The 19,988-nt window shown below is 37.6% G+C and overlaps 1 protein-coding gene across 1 annotated transcript in view; it reads right to left on the minus strand.

Annotated features, from left to right (window-relative positions):
- Positions 1-3,341: 3,341 nt before the first annotated feature.
- The window catches only part of LOC124787893 (vacuolar ATPase assembly integral membrane protein VMA21 homolog), a 38,015-nt gene continuing 21,368 nt past the window's right edge, over positions 3,342-19,988 (minus strand). Inside the window, exon 4 of the mRNA XM_047254864.1 lies at positions 3,342-3,473. The gene's annotated coding sequence lies outside the window, so the exon portion shown is untranslated. The remainder of the gene's footprint in view (positions 3,474-19,988) is intronic.

Raw genomic sequence — 19,988 nt, forward strand, 5'->3', positions numbered from 1 at the left:
AGACCTTGCATTCTTTACCAATAAAATCAGCTACCCGAATGACTTAACACTTCAGGATAAGGATCTGTTGATAACACATTTCCTTGGCCGTATACACGCATTCAAAATGAAATTGGCACTTTGGGAAGAATCAACTGGCAAAGTACATGCAGGTCATTTTCCAAAATTGTCTTCACCGAAGGACTCTGGGTTTAACAGATTTCAAACGCTAACCACCTATTCTAGTTAAGATTTCCAGTGTTGATTTAACAATGTCGCAGCACTACACAGTTATTTTTCTCTGTTTTTCTCTTCATATTCAGTGAAGATTGGTGACATTTGCTTTGATCTACAACTTGAAGTTGATCTGCAACTTGCAGTAACTGACTGTAGTGTTACAGGGAATATAAGGACAGATTTCTCTGATTATACAAGATGGCTGGAGGCATAATATCAATGTTGCATTCCACCTGTGTCTGTGAACAACTGTTTTCAACAATGGGGAACAATAACATGCATGTTACACTAATGGCTCCTCTTCTAAAAGGGAAAAAGAGCAAGAAGAATACATGTATAAGGTATGATTAAGGATTATTAGAAATATGTACCTACTTAATAATGTAATGATGTGGCAACATTACATTTTTAGTCTGTTTAATTTAAAGCAGTGGAAACTCATTTACAGTAACTTGCACACTTCTTGTTGCAAAATGAATAAGCCTGAGACATATCTTCACGCAGCTCCCCACTCCCTAACTCTCCTGTAATGATGGAGGAGAGGAGGTTCGGTACTTGTAGGCCTGTGCTTATCACCTGTTCATAGGAGACAGCTGTGAAGTCCCTTTGTAATGAGTTACAATGTTTAATATTGATTTTAACCTCATAGAAATAAATGTTTTGAGTGCCTGTACACACAGTTTCAGAAGCAGAGAATTCAGCATGTGGACTAGACATTTGCAATATTTCTCGAGATGAATACTGTCAAGAATTATATTACATATAATTCCTGATCCAATTCTTAACGTGCACTAAATCTAATGGCAGTTACACTGTTCAATCATTCTCTGAACATTTTACACAGTTTATTCAATGCCCACTGATGCCAAGCAATCAGACCAGAAGAACTTTCAAATTCAAGAGCAGATCCTTCACATCTGGATTCGTTGCACCAATGAGTGCATGCTAAAGGAGGAAATAAATCGCTAAATTCCCAATGCAGTTCGTCACAGTAATGATGTGCATTCATGAACAACCTTCTGAGTACATGCATGCAAAAAATAAAATTAGGCAAACTAACATTCTACTTCTACAATCTTAGAAATTTATTACACTGTAATTTGCTAATTGCTGTGAAAATATTTTGAACAATGTGTGGTGTTTCATGCAAACAAAAAATACAATTACTGGTAATACTGGAGGTTTTTTACTAATTTTAATGACAATAGAAAAATAGTATAGCAATATAAATAAACAAAAGTCATTTTTACATAGTGGCTTCACAAATTCTGCGAAATGCTACCAGAAAGGATGGATTAAATTTTCTCAGCCAATGTAAGTGCACACTAAACAATGCAAAATCAGTGGTTTATGACTTCTCACAGAATTCCCTGTGTGCTACTACTTCACATGCTCATCAAAATCCAGAAAAGAAACATAGCCGTAAGAGATATCTGAAGCAGTGCAACATGCACTTACCCAACAAGCAGGCTGAACATCATACAAAATTACTGTAACATACAGGGCACAATAATTTTACTTGTGTAATGCTCAAGTCCTCATCTAAATTTTAGGTAAAAATAAGATGGCGAATGTAATACAGTACACTTGTTATTTTTCTTGAGTGTTCACTGTTTTCTCTGAACAATGGTCTTTGGATAAGAGTAACAAACAAAGCAAAGTAATAAATTTATGGTAAAGTTGAGCTGATATTACAGTAGAATGCACATTTTAAATATCTTAAGCATCTAAATATTAAAACTGCTACATTTCTTGCAAACTAGTGACCCCTCACCACATACCCATCACTACAAAATAAAACCATCACAAAGAGAGACTAATTGGCTAGAAAGCCAGCAATGCCGATGTGGCCAAGAAAGTATTTAAACTGTTTCTACAGTAAATAAGTATTGCATTTGCAGTGTGGTAAACTGAACTTATCTCCTGCATTTACACCTCTGATATGGGTTAATCTGCAAACACTTACGACATGGTAGTTCTTATCTTAAGTCTGACAGGAAAAAATAAGAGTCCACTCCTATGTAACGTCTGTTCTGTTACTTTCTTATATTGCAATGGTTACTACTGCCATTATAATATTTTTAGTTCTACAATTTTTTTACAAGAGAAGCACAAAGGCTACATAAACAAATCCTTCCCCTTGGAACATTACCAAAACTTATGAAAATACAAGTCTCCAGAAAACCCTGGTTCCAATGCTCCACGAAAAAATTAAAATTTTGTACAGCTAATACTGCTCATTGTAAGCAATCCTGTCACCAAAATGATATTATGTTAATGTACTGACATTGAAATTGTTTTTATTCTTACATCTCAAGATCATGTGACCATGGTATGGCGACTGAAATATTATCCTACACATACTACAAGATTACACTGGAAAAAAAATTCAATAAAATTTACTGCACTGCAATGTTCTGTACAACCAGTATTAGTTAATATTCACCTACTAAAATACTGAACTAACACTGTGTAATTGAATAATATACATGTTGGTACCATTACTGATGTTTTCCAAAACAAAATAAACAGACAAAATGAGCCAGAGTTTGGTGTGTCCCTAATAATTTGCTATGTCTGAAGTACTAAATGGCAGACTGGTTTGTAAGTTGATATTAGAATGTTATGAGTATAGTTATTCTGTGCAAGTCCTCATCCAGCATTAAGGCACCAGATAAATGAATTTTCACAGATCCTAAGTATGGAACTACTAAACTGAACAATTAACATTTGAGAATTGTCATATTTGATAGTCTTTTTTAAGACCTATGTGTGGGACCCCAGGTTGTGGAACACAATGCAGCACAAAGAACAGTGCCAGTAATTGAAAACAGGAATCACTATTTGCCAGTATAAAAGCCACAGTATTCTCTTACACAACTTAAATAAATGTGTACAATGTCACAGAGTAGTTGTTAAAATGAAACTGTGGTATTATAAGAAAATTATGAAGGTCCAATTAGTTGCTCAGGATGTTCCAATAATCACTATGTGTGTAAAACTTTCTATTCATTATCTCCTTCCTTTTTAAGGCATAAAACCCTTGCTCTAAAAGTTCCAAGAGTGGGTACTCACAACTGTTCCATGACAGTTTTTACTGACCCACAACACTTCAAATGTGTTGATGGAAACTGATGTAGTTCAGCATGACACATGCCCACTCAGTTACATTTTATTGCTTGCAAAACATCTATCATCATATCACCAATCATCTGATGGGCACCTGCTTCCTCATTCTATCCACACAATGAAGATACCTGCAACAGAAGATAAAACACTGCAGTTTATTTTGATTCAACAATTACACTTGAAATAGTTTGGAAAATATACCAGCAAGATAACAAAAGAGTACAGAAACATAGAAATTGAATCCACAAATTTAGTAGCACTTGACTTCAAATCTTTTTTCTATCCTGTAGGTAGGAGGTTCACTTGAACTGCCTATTTTTTTTACACCACTGCCAACCACTGACAGTTAAGTATCACTTAATATATATCTGACATCACTGTACTGAATCACACAATCAAAAAAATTTAAATTTCTAACATAATCAAAGAAATTTAAATTTCTATGCTTGCATCCAGGTTTGTGAAACATATTTCATCACATCTGATGTATTTGCAAAGCAGAGTGCGATTTGTGCTTTTAACCAGTGGGGGGGGGGGGGGGGGGGGGGGGGATGGGATGTCTTAGGGGGTTAGTAGAATTATATATGCTACTAGCTTGGACTGTGGCATTACGCATGGTTAAACAGCTATTTATAAATAGATGTTAATGCCGAAACTCCGAAACTCACTATTCACGCTTATGCACTATCAGAAAAGCCATCCCTTGTTATATCTTTAAAAGTACATTATAGGTAAAGCTTATTTACAAAATCATATACATACAGGTATACAAGGGGACTCCAAAAAGTAGAGGCACATTTGTGAAAAGCTGTACTTATTCTGATGATAGAAAACTGAAACATATTAATAGTAAGACTTATTAAAAACTTTCAGTGTTCGGCTCCACAGATTTAAATTATATGTAAAATTTTACTACAGTGCATGGGAAATAAACATCCCAGGTTGGGATGCATGAATTAAAACCAGAAGAGGGGATGGTCTGATGCAGAGGGGGGAAATCCCCCCCCCCCCCAACCCCCCCTGCAAATCGCACACTGTTGCAAAGACATAAACTTCTCTTTAAGTGAGGTATGGTCTGTTCCACAAGATAAAATTACACAATCCTTGAAGCAATGTGAGGCGTTTTCAGAAAGTGTGTGTACTAGATTACTATATTTTTCCAAAAAACACACAGTACTGTTGAAACGAAAAAAATAAAATAAAATAAATAAAAATTACAGAGTATTGTCAAAATGCTTGCGGACTATTTTTCCATATAATCACCAGCCTGTTCAATGCATGTGGCAAGTTTTAGCACAAAGTTCTTTATGTCCTCCTCAAAGAACTCTGTTAGCTCCTACTCGCACTTCAGAGCCTCTTTGTGCACCTGCTCAACGAATGAAAACTCAGTTCCATTGAGTGCCTTCAGAGAGGAGAGAAGATGATAATCTGAAGGCACCAAGTGAGAGGAATACAGGGGATGGTTCAGAATGCTCCACCCAAAGAAGTCCTGGAGCGCCTTGGTGGCAAAGGCTGTGTGAGGACGAACGTTGTCTTGCACCAAGCACAGTCCTCTCACCAGCATTCCCCTACTTTTGTTTTGAATGCTCCTTTCGAGATTTTTAGGATCTCACAATATTGTTGTTCATTGATTGTCTCCCCGAGGCAGAAATTTGACCAAAATGACACCTTTTCTGTCCCAAAACTATGAGGCCATGATTCTTTTACCCAAAACTGTGGTTTTGAATATTTTGGCAGATGGTAAATAGTGTGACACCACTGTGATGATGGTCTTTTTGTTTCAGGCATGTAATGAGCCACCCAAGTTTCATCTCCAGTTACACAAGAACTCAGAAAATCCTCACCTTCCAAGTTAAGGTCGCTCAAGAATCTCACAGGTGCTACTGACCCAATTTTTAATGTGATGTTGTCAGCTGTTTTGGGATCCATCTTGCACACAGTTTCCAGTATCCCAGAGTTTCTTCGTGGATTTTGTATAAGAGACTTGTGAAGAAATGTGGAAACCTTGCAGAAATTTTCTCCATTGTCAATCTGTGGTCTTTGCAAACAGTCGCCTTCATTTTTTGCACCAACTCAACAGTCAAAATGGAATGTCTTCCACCCCTCTGCTCATCATGAACATTTGCTCTGCCTTTGCCAAACTACCTACAACACTTAAACACTCATTCTGTTCATAGCACCTTTGCCATAGACCACTCTGATTCATGAAAAAATTTGGGCAGAAGTTATTCCTTCTATGAGTAGAAAGTGGATCACAGCACATGGCTCACACTTGGCGAGATTTCATACTGGGAACTTTCACACAACTGGACACTTCAATATGAGTTCATGTTTTGTTTCTGTGATGCTTGGTCTGGTCATGGGGTCCTCCCTCTACCACACAGTGTTGCCAACCCACAATAAACAAAAAACCACCATCTTTTGTGGTCATAGTACATTACTTTCTGAACATGCCTCGCATTATCTTATCTAATACTACCCAACTGCCTTACCTGCATTTTACCCATTTTATCCTTTTTCATATTATTACTAGAATGATTAACTACATTTAAAAAAAAATTACTTTACTTACAAGGACCTTATATTCTGGCCTCCTTCGATTTCCTTAAGGTTTATAGGGTTTGAAGGTCAGTGTTTGGACACCAATTTCCCAAAGCACTATTCCCAATCGTAAAAATTAAAAAAAAAAAGAAATGTGAAAAAAAAAAACTTTGAATCTTAGAGGATTTCTGAGCACTGCTACGTACAAAAAATTTCAATTTGATTAACATAACGTTTGCCAGCTGACTGCATCGTGTAAAAGTCTAGTATATAATATTTCTGGTTCAAATTTTGCTAACAGTAACTTTTATTGTGTTTTTATTTAAATTCCACATTTAATGACAAATGGAAATGGTAAATAACAAATATTGAATATTATATAAAAAATAGCAGTTTTGTAATTACTGATAGCCTGAAGTATTCACAATAAATTAAAATTCAGTAAACAAATGTGAAACATCAAATACAAAATAAAATACTTTTTTATTTCTACAGATTAAATAGCATTAGTGATGTATATAATTTTTTCATTTAATAAATTCACATCTGTCATAGTTTATTTTCATACAACCAGCAACTAAAAATAAAAACTGTTATTTTTATTTAAAAATTACGATTCAATATTTGTTGATGAAATTTTCATCTATTAATAAATGAGGAATTTAAGTAAGAAAATTTATTGGGCTGAGATTTGGGCCAGGGACTTTACCTAGGACTTCATGCTACACATCACACAACAGACACTTACAAGGGGCAGCCAAATGAAATGAGACAGATGTAAGAAAGCATGTAAACTTTTCATTATTTCAAATGTAATTGCCATAACTGTTAAAACATTTGTCACATTGCTAGATAAGATGGTCAATGCCTTCATGGAGAAATGTTTAGGGTTGTCTACAGAACCATGATTGTACCCAGGAGTGTACCTTTTTGCCTCAAGCATATCTATGACCACAAATGTCTTTCTTCAGGGCTCCAAAAATGTGGAAGTCACATGGGGAGAGATTGGGATTATCTGGAAGACATGTCAGGACTTTCCAGCAAAACTTCTGCAGCATACTTGAAACAGCCTTGGCAACTTGTGGGCCACCTGATCTCTCCCTGTTCGATTTCCACATATTTGGAGTCTCGAAGAGACATTCATGGCCATCAATACAGTTCTGATAAAGAGGTGCAGGCACCGACTCTCTTGACTCACAGTGGGATAGATGTATTAACAGTTATGGTGATCACTTTTGAAATAACAAATACTTTTTAAACTGAAATAACAAATACTTTTTAAATTGAAATAACAAATAATTTTGAAACAACAAACTGTTTGCTTACTATTTGTTATCTGTCACATTTTCATTTGACTACCCCTTGTATGTTTGCTATTTTGAAATTCCTTACATTTAGCAACTTCAAATGACGATTTTTTTAAAATTCTTTTGAGACTTGCGTCATACTCCATTAGGAAATTGAGCTCCAGGCACTGATATTCAAATCTTGTAAGAATGCAGAAAATCAAAGTGGGCAGAGCAGTCCGTAACGCCCCTTTGTTAGTTTTCTAGCTTTTCATACTTCTTACTCTTGACTTCTAATCTGCCTGTCCAAGCACTGTTGTTTTGCCCAACTTCTCTTATTATATGAACCTCATGGCGCTGGGACTGCCCACATACTCTGTTTTACTGAGCAGCCTCCCTTCCATCCCTTTAAATTTATTGAGACAAATTGCCCCCCCCCCCACACACACACACACACACACATTCACACAGAGGCAGAGGGACAGGGAGAGATATATTTACTATAACGACAACTGTACACAGACGCCCTATGACAGGTTACTGTCTGTACAATTGAGTCGTTAACACAGGAAACATTGTAAGACATGAAAGCTCGTTGAAATGGAATTTTATTCACATAAACTGGAAGTGAAACATACAAAACTCATGTGGAACAGTGGAACTCAGGTAATATGAATTAAACAAGAGCACCATATTAACAATAAAAATTTGATTGAAAGCATTGTCACACCCAAGTTTTAGACAAATTTGCTAATTTCAAGTGCAATTTCTGTAAAAATACCCAATAGTATTAAACCAAAAATTCAAGCACGAAATATAAATCTTATCTAGTACTGTCAGTTCAGGAATCTCTCGGCAACCACAAGGCATGACAATGTAATGTCGAGTGCCACAAACTACTTGCTTAGCTCCTTAGGTTTCAAGGATGGGACAATCTCTGTAAGACCAACCTCAACTTCAAAGTGTGTGGCACTCTGATGGGGTCTACGGCTTCTGAAGAGAAACAGTTATCACCCTCTTTTATAAGTTTTACCTATGGAAAAGGGGCTCTGATTGGACATTTATTTCGCTTGTTTCTTAAAAAGACTAAATCGAACTTTCAAATTATTTCATGTCACTCCAGCTGCACGGGCAGACAGCCACTGAGGATCCATACTCAATGTTGTAATGGTGTCTGTGTAACATATTTATTGAACTAAGACAAGATACACTTGAAGCACTGATAAAAGTATACTGATAACTGTAAAACAGTCTAGTTGTCAACAAAATACATCAATAATTTCAGCCAGATAACTTTTCTGTGATGGAAAATGGATGTGTCATCCTCCTCTCCAACGGGGTCAGTGAAGAGAAATACAGTACCTTTTGGGGCTCATTTAATCCTTCACGCTTTACTTTTCCCCACATGTTATCACATTTACTGGTTTTCCACATTAGAAAAGCTAGAGGATTATTTCTTCAGTAATTCACACTGTGATGCTTCTTATTGGGTCCCAGTAATCTGTCATGTGTTGCAAATGATGAAACTATTTCCCACGGGAAGCAGAAGTGGAGTACACATCACTTATCTTATCTATCCTCTGTTCTCTAGCACATCAGATGACGAAGGAATGATAGCTTCTGCCTATCTATATGAATAATATCATGTAACAATCCTTGTCATATGTGCAAGGTCTTCTGGTCTGTCCGTTACACGATGCACTGGACAAAATCCAGCACTGCTTGAAATTCTAATGAGGCTCCCACAACACTTGATTTGATAGATAAATGATAATTATGAACAGGATAGATTGCTACTCACCATATAGTGGAGATGTTTAGTCGCAGACATTATTCCATCCAGGATTTTCTTTGTTTGATTTGATTGATAGATTTATTAAGTTGTTAAGTTACAACTGAAACTGGTTGTTGTTTTCCTTCAAAAATAATAATAAAATTAAGAGGCAAACAGCATTATGCCATGACAATGAAGTGAGCTTTTCAGTCTTCGGTCTGCACTCTATTCTCACATCTATCCTCAAATGTAAGTAAACACTCCCAATGCCATCAGAACACAAAATATTTAATGAGATGATCTTAGACTGTGAAACAGATAAATCTGAAGTGTGGTGAATATTTCATAATTTCAGAAATCCTATTGGATGTTACCCCACATTCAAATATATATAATTACCTTTACGACAACCAGTTTCCTTTGTTGGAGTAATGATTTTGGCAGCTTTACTCTGAACAAGTCTGACAGGTGTAAATATATACATTCTATACTCCACAAGGTATTTGGTAATGGAAACTTCATGAGCCACTACCATTTGCTCCATTAAAAGAGAGTCACTTTAAGAATGACTTGACTGCAATCCTCTGGATAAGCCTGATTTTCTCCAGTTTTATGATAACAGTCAAGGAGAAACATGTATGAGGGGGTACATAATATGTTCCTTGACTGTTCTTAGACTGAACACTCTCACAATTTTAAGAGTAAATTCCTCTTGGATATGACATTGGAGTTGGATTAACACCTCCATTACAATGTTGTGTAAACTAATTTTTAACTAACTCCATTGCTCTTTTTCTTGTTCATATTTACATCTATGAATTCTACTTATTACACCCAGCAATCAAGAACTGGTCAATTTAAAGTTCTGTAAGCTAGCTCCTTCACAACCGAATTATGTTTCCCTAGAATTTTTCTAATTGTAGCATTTTTATGCTTCCACAATAGAAGTGTGTGTGTGTGTGTGTGTGTGTGTGTGTGTGTGTGTGTGGTAGTACACATTACAGGTGAAGTGATTTTAAATATGGGCAATTCTATTTGATGTGTGTTAGCACAGAAATTTGATGACACTGTAACTGTGAGAACTAGTTTGACAGATGAACTAAGCTGGTACCAAGAACACACAGTCCATCCAAGCCACAGGTTTGTGATGGCAAATCTCACTGGCTGTCGAATATACAGTGTATGAAATAATGCAAGTAAACGAGTGACAAATTAGAGCAAGTACTGTGGAACATTTTGCCATATTACACTGTACTACTGGAGTCTTGGAGGAGTCAAGTTGCCTCATTAGCCACCCTGGCCACCCAAAGTTCACTGCCACCTGCTCCTGCACACCTGTGTTTCAGAACAATACAGTGAGCACCAGTTTCAGCCTCCCACAGATTCTCTTTGGAGCGGATGACTGAAATGGCAGTTGGCAGTCCACTCATATCACAGGTAGTAGAGATGCATTTGGCTCAGCAGTCCTGGCTTTCATCAAGTTGTCACTCCTCGTAATCTTCGATCTTGGAGAAATTTTTCCTCCAAGCACAGTCAGTCTGCCAAGAACATTATAATTTGTGTTTTGATAGCTCCACGACATTTGATCAGGTGCTGTGAAATACCTCTGCCATATCGAACAAATACATTTGACTTAAGGGGATCTCCCAAAGCATCATTTGTGACTGTTAAAAATACTTCCACAAGAGGAAGATCAAAACCCACTTGAAAATATGATGGGGGGTAGGGGGAGGGGGGACTGATGCCTCGGCAAACGTAATGCTGAAATAGTGGTTATAATATTTAGATGCATACATATGCTATTGCATATATATTTGCTATTGTTAATTTTCTTGTACACTTCATTTCACAGCTTCAGTCTGATGATGAAATTTTGAAATGCTTAATGCTTAATAAAGAATCATGTGATCGAGACCTTTCTATATTTTAAAGTTGTGCCAAATCTGAATAGTCACCTGCCTCTATCATGGGTGTATTTCTCCATCAAGTAAAAGACCTGTTTGTTCCTCTGTGTTTGTAAACATTATTATGGCTGCAGAAAGTGTGATTTGAGTCTGCTATCTGCAACTCTACTGTCGTGTTCCAATCTGCATACGATATGATTCAGCGAGTCAAGTTTGTCTTCATTGGAGAATACAAAAATTTCATGAACTATCGGAATCCTGGTATGAACAGAGTAATGTTGACACACTGCACATTTATATTTACATAGTGGACACAATCTTCACATAGCTGCCACCCTTGAGGAAAGGCTGTAGGTAATCACGTGGCAAATATGGAAAAGCTTATTTACGTCTTCAACACTGTTTTAGACACTTTCCGACCCTAAATAAAGATTTTTCAGGAATGAAAACAATTGTAAATGAAAAACTCAGGTGAAGTGGAAAATGCTAAAAATTAGTTTAGTACATTCAAGGTTGTTTTAGCAACATTTATGTAATTTTCATATACTGCAAAATCAGCACACACATATCTCTCAAATTATTAATGAAAACGAAGCATGGAAACAATCCACTTGTATTATTAAATAAAATACTAATTTTCATTGGTGACTGAAGATAATTTTTTCTTGAGCGGTATTTACTGTGAAATTACTTTGGTGACATGCTCTTCCTGAAGACAAATGGCTCGTTTTACTGATCATCATAGCACTTGAAGTTTCTATATTCATACAAGATTGAAATTCAGTAGTGTTAGGAAAACAATACTGAAAACTCTCTCACAGGTAGTATTACTGCAATGAAAAAGCACTAATGCAATCATAAGCTTGCTCAGCAATGGATACTTTTTAATACCTGATGCATCACAGACAGCAGGTATTTTGCGCCAACCGATATCAGCTTTCATTTCTTCTACTCTTCGAAAGTCATCAAACTGGTATACTAAAAACTCCAATTCTAATTTTTTTTTTTTTTTTTTTTTTACACATATTTTTCACTCAGGACATTGGGAAAGAGCTCACTGAACTTCACAACTGATGTAAAAGATATACTGTCGTAAATCCAATATCCATAATGTCCAAGTTTTTCTTTGGTGCAAATACATGAGTTTATGAAAAAACTTCTGATATCTTCATAAAATTTTACAACACACTTTTCAAACTTGGTATGACGAATAGTAGCTTCTAGTGTTTACAGCAATAATAATATCTTTATCTCCTTTTTTTTATATTTTTCGAAATTTCGATTCCAGCAGACAACAAGAACCACATACTGCAGAAGGTTTGATAAATCTCATAACCAAATCTTTAAATAAGATATTTAGGGTGCTAGGTAACTTACAAGTTACTGGCTCTTCTTTCTGAAGGAATACATTTGCTTTTGTAAATAATGGAAGAGTATAATGCAAGAAAAGAAGACATGGTTTAGTAACTGGATCATTTAGAATGGAGTGTACTCTACTTAAGTGAGAGCTGTTTATACTTTAAGCTTTCTCAATGAAAAATTTTACCACAGGTTCCCACTGTTCAGTTACTTTTTCCATTGTCTGAAGCAAAGAGAGGTTTACTTGTACTCAGGAAAGGAATCATTACCCTTTGTAAAACATTATAGTAGCATATAATTATTGGAATGTAAACAGTGCCTTTCCTGATTCTTTTTCTAAACACTGAGTTTTAAAATCTCTATCCATAGCTTTTAGTAACTTTCTGTAACACTGCAATTAAGGTGATAAATCTGTGATAACTACAGACAATTTGTAATAGTCATGTCTTCACAGACATTTTGATGTTTGCGGTTATCTTGCCTGAAATTTTCATGTCTGCAAGTGGCATAATCACAAATATTGAACATGACCTCCACAACAGCATTACTTACATGTTTCATATTAATATGTCTTAAGTTACTGCTGACACTGAATGTTGCACTACAAAATACACAATTATTTCTATAAATGTTTCAAGAATCTGAGAATCACACTGAAAATTTCGAATATAGAGCATTTGCTGTAATGATTCTGTGGGACTTTAGCATCTATATGGAAAAAGCACAAACACCGTTACCAAGATCATACAACAGCACGAAGCACCAAAAAAGGAGCAAAAATTAAGATCACTACAACACCAAAAAATCACAAACTGCTACGCACTTTAGCAATCGTACGCAAAGATAGGAAGTGTTCGGGCTTGTCACATAGTTTTCCCACATTCAGGCTATAAAAATGATGCATGGGAAGTATTTTGTTGGGTCCATGTAGCATGGTATGACATAACTAGGTAGCTACGACAGATAAAATGAAATACTTTATAGTTACTATAGTCCGATCCACGAATGACAATGGTTCGCGCATGACGAGGCACGGATACGAATTGCCTTGTTGACAATTCCAAGTGACAGTTGCGGTACGTGCGTGCATGTGCTTTCCACTTTAAGAAAGCATATGTCCTGCAAATTATGTCTCTCGCTTGCTTATGCAAACTATATCACTTACCACCACAATCAGCGATGACAACTCGCAACAAATTGAATCAAAACTCACTAAACAACTTGCTCTGATCATGTTCAATGCTCGTATTAGCCATGGCATTCACAGCAGAATGCTCAGAACATGCTAAACGCTCACTGGCTGCTGGAGAATACGTGACGTTGGTATGCAGAACAAGCCTAAACTCTATCTCCACCGTTCGTCACTCCAACTATAGACGCAATGATCTGCACTTGACAAAGTAGTTTTCTGATTTTATTGTTACCTGTTTAGGTTATTTGTTGAGTGAAGTAGCAAAAGTGAATCATACCTTGATGTTGGTACCTACAATAACACTGAACACAAAACCAAGTGCATATTTTATCATCACTTTCACAAAGACTTTGACCACCACAAAATGTATGTTTCCATCTTAAACAGACAATGGAAAGCCCAGGATGGAATACCTATCCCCTTTCCTTGGTCTCCCTCCAAAACTCCATATGCCTTCTGTTCCATGGAATGCCTATACCCTTTCCCTGATCCCCTTCCAATACTCCACATGCCTTCTATCCCACTGATGCACCTATTAGTCTTTCCCTCTCTCTTCTGCTCCCACTCCAGCACAGCCTTCCAACTGCACCTAGCAGCCCATCCTGATCCCATCATTATGTCCCTGCACACTCCTACAGGCAACACAGCACCTTCCCTCACTTCTACCCTGCCATCCCTTCCCACCCCATGCCTTCTCCTAAACCCTGCTATCCACTCTCCATGCCACCTTCTAATCCTCACTACCCGCTTCAGGAGGTTGCTGCTCATGCCAGATGTAGTTTTAATCTGCAGTCAGGTCCCATCACCCAAAGACAGTGGTCAGGTGTGTGCGAGACAGTGGTCAGGAGTACGCGAGTTTTGAAAGTATGTTTCCATTTTGGAACAAGGATTTTTGTTTGTTTGAAAAATTAAACATATTACAGTATTTTTTATTGTGCCACCTACAACTCTACACCACCTCTATGGGGTGAGTAGCAGTCTACCCTTCTCACTGCTAATGAGAAGATAAGTATATGGTAATGCAAATCAAGAAATTACTTGTTTCAAACAAAAACTTGGAAGCAGTCTGGATCCTAACTTCCACTCAGATTTGTGACTGATGAATTATTTCACTGATGAATGGGTGGGTGTCAGTGTCCACTGGGCACAATACTTCGGCAAATGGCCAAGCTGCCATTACCAGGTTTGCTGATGAACTGATAGGACTGTGTCATCACAGCAATATTTATATAAGGGAACCACTGATCAAGCACACTAGTGGTTTCATCCTTAATAAGGCCTAGGAACCCGCATTCAGTATGGTGAAGAAAGGGAGGGGGAGGGGGAGAGGGAGAGGGATCCCACAAGGAACTTATTTCAGAGACTGGGAGTGCGACAGTTGAAGTGGCACATGGAGGTGTCCCTGGGTGTGAACTGGGTATGGAGTAATGTGCTGGCAGGAAGAGGAAGTGATGAGCATGGATGGTAGACAGAGTGACAAATTGGTGGAAGGGAGGGGGAGGAAGAGATAAAATAGTGCCTTGCTGACCCCTTCACAGTCAGTTTATCAGCACACCTGATGATGACAATTTTGTCAGCTGTCAAAATATTGTGTCCATTGGACACTGACACCTGGCTGTTTGCCTGTGAACTAATTCGTTGTGAATTACGCTGGGAGAAACTGGAGAATCACAGTCTCTTAAATTTGCTTTTTATAATATTTTTCCAGTGTATTTTCTAAATCTACATTTATGCTCTGAAAAACACTGAAGCACATGCTGCTTAGTAAGATACCAGATGTATTCGAGTCATGTATAAAGTGCAGGAAGAATGACTGCTTACAAGCTTCTGCGTGTGCTGTAATTAGCTTAATCTCATCTTCACAGTCTCCATCAGAACAATACACAAGAGGCTGAAAACTGATAGGACTGTGTCATCACAGCAATATTTATATAAGGGAACCACTGATCAAGCACACTAGTGGTTTCATCCTTAATAAGGCCTAGGAACCCGCATTCAGTATGGTGAAGAAAGGGAGGGGGAGGGGGAGAGGGATCCCACAAGGAACTTATTTCAGAGACTGGGAGTGCGACAGTTGAAGTGGCACATGGAGGTGTCCCTGGGTGTGAACTGGGTATGGAGTAATGTGCTGGCAGGAAGAGGAAGTGATGAGCATGGATGGTAGACAGAGTGACAAATTGGTGGAAGGGAGGGGGAGGAAGAGATAAAATAGTGCCTTGCTGACCCCTTCACAGTCAGTTTATCAGCACACCTGATGATGACAATTTTGTCAGCTGTCAAAATATTGTGTCCATTGGACACTGACACCTGGCTGTTTGCCTGTGAACTAATTCGTTGTGAATTACGCTGGGAGAAACTGGAGAATCACAGTCTCTTAAATTTGCTTTTTATAATATTTTTCCAGTGTATTTTCTAAATCTACATTTATGCTCTGAAAAACACTGAAGCACATGCTGCTTAGTAAGATACCAGATGTATTCGAGTCATGTATAAAGTGCAGGAAGAATGACTGCTTACAAGCTTCTGCGTGTGCTGTAATTAGCTTAATCTCATCTTCACAGTCTCCATCAGAACAATACACAAGAGGCTGAAAACATCTCTACATTCTTCACTTAATATCAATTTTTGAAACTTTAAGTAGGCCTTTGCAGTATAATTTATTTCTAATCAGGTGATTTTAACACTTCTGTGACTAAAAGAAACCTGTCATCATTTGAGCCACCCCTCTTTGTAGTTAATCCTGCCTGCTGTAGGTTCCACACAGTTCAGCAGTATGCTAAAATGGGACACACAAGTGAACTGAAAACAGCAGTCTTCTTTGTAGACTAGCAGCAATTTCTCAGTATCCTGCCGAGGTACCTTATTTTGTCATCTGATTTACCTACTATTGAGCCTACTTGCCCATTCCATTTCATATCCTGTCAATCTGTTACACCCAGGTATTGTCCGCTACCACAGCTGAGTGGACAGAGTGCTGGCTTGTCATGCTGGGGGGACCGGGTTCAATTCCTGAGTGGGTTGGAGATTTTCTCCGCTCAGGGAATAGGTGTTTGTGTTGTCGTCGTCGTAATCATCATCATTTCATCCTCATTGACGCGCAAGTCACTGAAGTGGCATCCCCTTGCACTAGGTAATCAGGTCTGCCACAAGGCATTTCATTTCACCCAGGTATTTGAATGAGTTGAACTCTGACTCCTGGCTATTTTAATCATATACTGTGAAATGCACAGTTTTACATTTAAAACAAGTTGCCAATCTTTGCATTACTTCGAAATCTTATCAAGATCATTCGTGAACTGCTTCAAAGAGCTAATCCTTCTAAGGAGTGAGTGATCAATGACTCGGAAAAAAGGAGCATTAGCTCCTCTGATCTGAAGTGTCTCTGGAGACATTTGTGAGCAGAACAAAGGTTCCGTGAGAGGACACTACAACAGTGCCCCATGTCTGATGATGAAGGAAACATTTTCCAAGCAAGGGAAAAAGGGATAGGGAAAGGGGGAGGGGGGGGGGAGAGAGAGAGAGAGAGAGAGAGAGAGAGAGAGAGAGAGAGAGAGAAATATGCACAATAGAGCATGTGCACGTATGGTTTTCAGAAGACTGCTTTAACACAGGAAACACTTTGCATCTTATAATGGGTGTAAACGATAACCATTTACAGAGGTGTAGAGGAAGTTGAGAAGCAACAATTTCATATAGGACACCCTGTGGTCTATCAAGCTGGGAAATGACCTCAAATTGACATACAAAAATTACCTAAGGCACAGCACATGCACATCATGCAGGATTTTCAATATTCTCCCGCTCTATTTTTGCAAACTATTAGGCCTAGAGAAAAAATGAATAGGACCTTTTTTATGGAAATTTAATATAGTTTAATTTTGTATTGGGATACTTTTTTCTAGAGGGTGCATGTTTCATGTCATTCAAGAAAAATTTACAATAGTTACTTTCAAATGTACCACCATCCCTCAGCAGTCAGTGTTTCTAGTATGTTGTTGAGGGCATTTCCTCCTGCCACTGCACAAAACCATGCAACTTGACATATTATTTCCCTTATTTGGCCTTTGTCTTCACTGACTGTGCTAGTACACCACCAGCTTAGTTGCGCACTTTCAAATTGTAAAATGGAGATTTGTATAAATTTTACCTCACAGTTTTGTGAACTTCTGGCATCATAAAATTAACAATTTAATCGTTTTGTTTTCGTGGTACCTTCTTACTGTGAAACTTATGTGCTAGTAAGGATATAAGTTTAGACTGAACTGTAAATGTAATCAGTTTCTGCATAACATTTGCAAAAGTCTTTTTTCCTTTCATTACTCTCAAAGGAAAGTTTAAATGTTAATAAAATACGCGACTAATCCTGTGATGTAATAGCCCAGTTGAAAGGGGGCTGCCCCATTTGTTATGGCAATTTTAGTAGGGTTTGACCCTAAATCAGAGTGAAGCTGTGAGTCTGATAGATGTACTCAACCTCTGTAATATCTATATAATCATATCCCTTGTAACACTGTGTTTGAGACCAGATATGTTGGTCAGAGTGTGTCAGAAAGTAGCAGAGCCAGTGTGTGTTGCATAGTCTGGTAATGTAACTGGTTGGAAAAGGATGGAAGCTGGCCTGCCATGTAGTGGAGGCAGCATTATTTAAAAAGGCTTTTGTAAATAATATGTTTTTAAGAAAGATACTAAGAAAATGAGATTATATTATTAGAAGAAAGATAAAAGGTACTACAATTTTTTATATTTGTAATTGTCGAGGTAACTGTGTTACTATTAAAACATTGCACATGTTTGAAGTTTGCCACAGAAGTTTTTTAATGTGGCATACAGTTTTGTCTTCTAGTTGAAACAAGTGCCATGAAACCAATTGTACACAGGAGAGTTGTTAAAAAATATTTTTGCTAACTTTTCTAGGTGTGAGAACTTTATGAACAGGTGTATTGTTGTCATAACTTAATGAAGCATGCATAGTTGTTTGAAATTCAGGGGGGAGATGGCTTTTTGGGCCATTCGGATGTTAAAACTGGGATTGTAAGTTCCAGAGTGCGTGTTCAGCCGCTCCTAACATGGAGAACAGACGCTGTTTGTAGCAGCTCCTCTAGGAGTTCAGACGCTACATTTCGTTAGTTTTTGGTCCGCCCTGGGTATTTGATTTCCCCAGTACCACCTATATCAGTTTTAACCTCGGAATGGCCCAAAAAGCCATCTCCCCCCTGAATTTCAAACAACTATGCATGATGTCAATTTCTCTAGATAGAACTACTCCAGGAGGTAACCAATCCTCCGCCGCTAACAGCAGCGCAATCAGGCCTAAGGATTCTGGAGAGCCTGAAGCACCATGTCGTTCAAGGAATTCAAAATCCTCTAAACTGAAGAAAAACAGCGTACATTTCTTTGGAACCCTAAATATTAACTCGCTCTTGAAGCCGGGAAAACTGAAGCAGCTCACCGAAGTCTTGAAGGTATATACAATCCAAATATGTGCGCTGCAGGAAACCAGATTTACAGATGAAGATTTAATGGATTAGGAAGGATACAGGATATTTAAAGGAAAGAAAGGCTGGAACCCATGTGGAAGAGGCCTTCCCCACCTTGGAACAGGCTTCATCGTGAAATCTAACTGGGTAAACTCAATAACCGACTTCCAGTCATCTAATGAACGCTTGTCTTTTCTCACATTCCGCGCCCTAAATAAAACCTATACACTTATTAATTGCCACGCACCCATCAACAATGACAATAAGAAAAACCCTCAGAAAGTAGATACATATTGGGAATCTCTAAACCATGAACTTTCTAAAATCCCAACATCAAATGTGAAAATACTGTTTGGGGACTTCAATGCACAAATAGGCCAAGAAAAAAAATACAAAAAAAAAAGTAGGAAACTACCCGGCTCACAAAAGGACAAACAGAAATGGAGAAAGATTAATAGAACTATGCAAGGGTCATAACTTAAAATTAATGTCTACAAATTTCAAAAAACCTCCTAAGAAACAGAAAACATGGAAATCACCAAACACAAGTATTGGAGAGTTCCAGATAGATCACATAGCCATCACACACTATAATCAAAAAGAAATAACGAATGTGAGAGTTCGGAAACGGGCAAACATTGTAACTGACCACTACTTATCGACAATCAAATTAAATTTCGTACCACAAAGAAAGAAACAAATACAAAACAAGAAAACTCAAAAGATAGACGCAAACATCTTGAAAGAGAAAAGAGAAGAATTCTGTCAAAACATAGTTATATGTTCGGATAAATGGGAAGATATAAAAGAAGGAATAATAAGATCTGCTCAAGAAGTCGCAAAAATGAAAAAGAGAAAGAAACACGAATGGTGGGATGAGACATGTGAGGAAGCAATAGAACAAAGGATGAAGGCAGGGAAGAAATGGCACTCAACCAAAGTGATAAGGACTACCTGGAGTTCAAACAGCAAAGATCTTCTACAGCAAAACTCATTAGATCAGTAAAAAGACTATTTGAAAAGAACCAACTTACACAAATGGATAAAGATTTTAAGAGAAACAATAACAGATCCTTTTACAGCACATTCAGACAGAAACTACAAAAATAT

This window comes from Schistocerca piceifrons, chromosome 3 (assembly GCF_021461385.2).
Source record: "Schistocerca piceifrons isolate TAMUIC-IGC-003096 chromosome 3, iqSchPice1.1, whole genome shotgun sequence".
NCBI lineage: Eukaryota > Metazoa > Arthropoda > Insecta > Orthoptera > Acrididae > Schistocerca > Schistocerca piceifrons.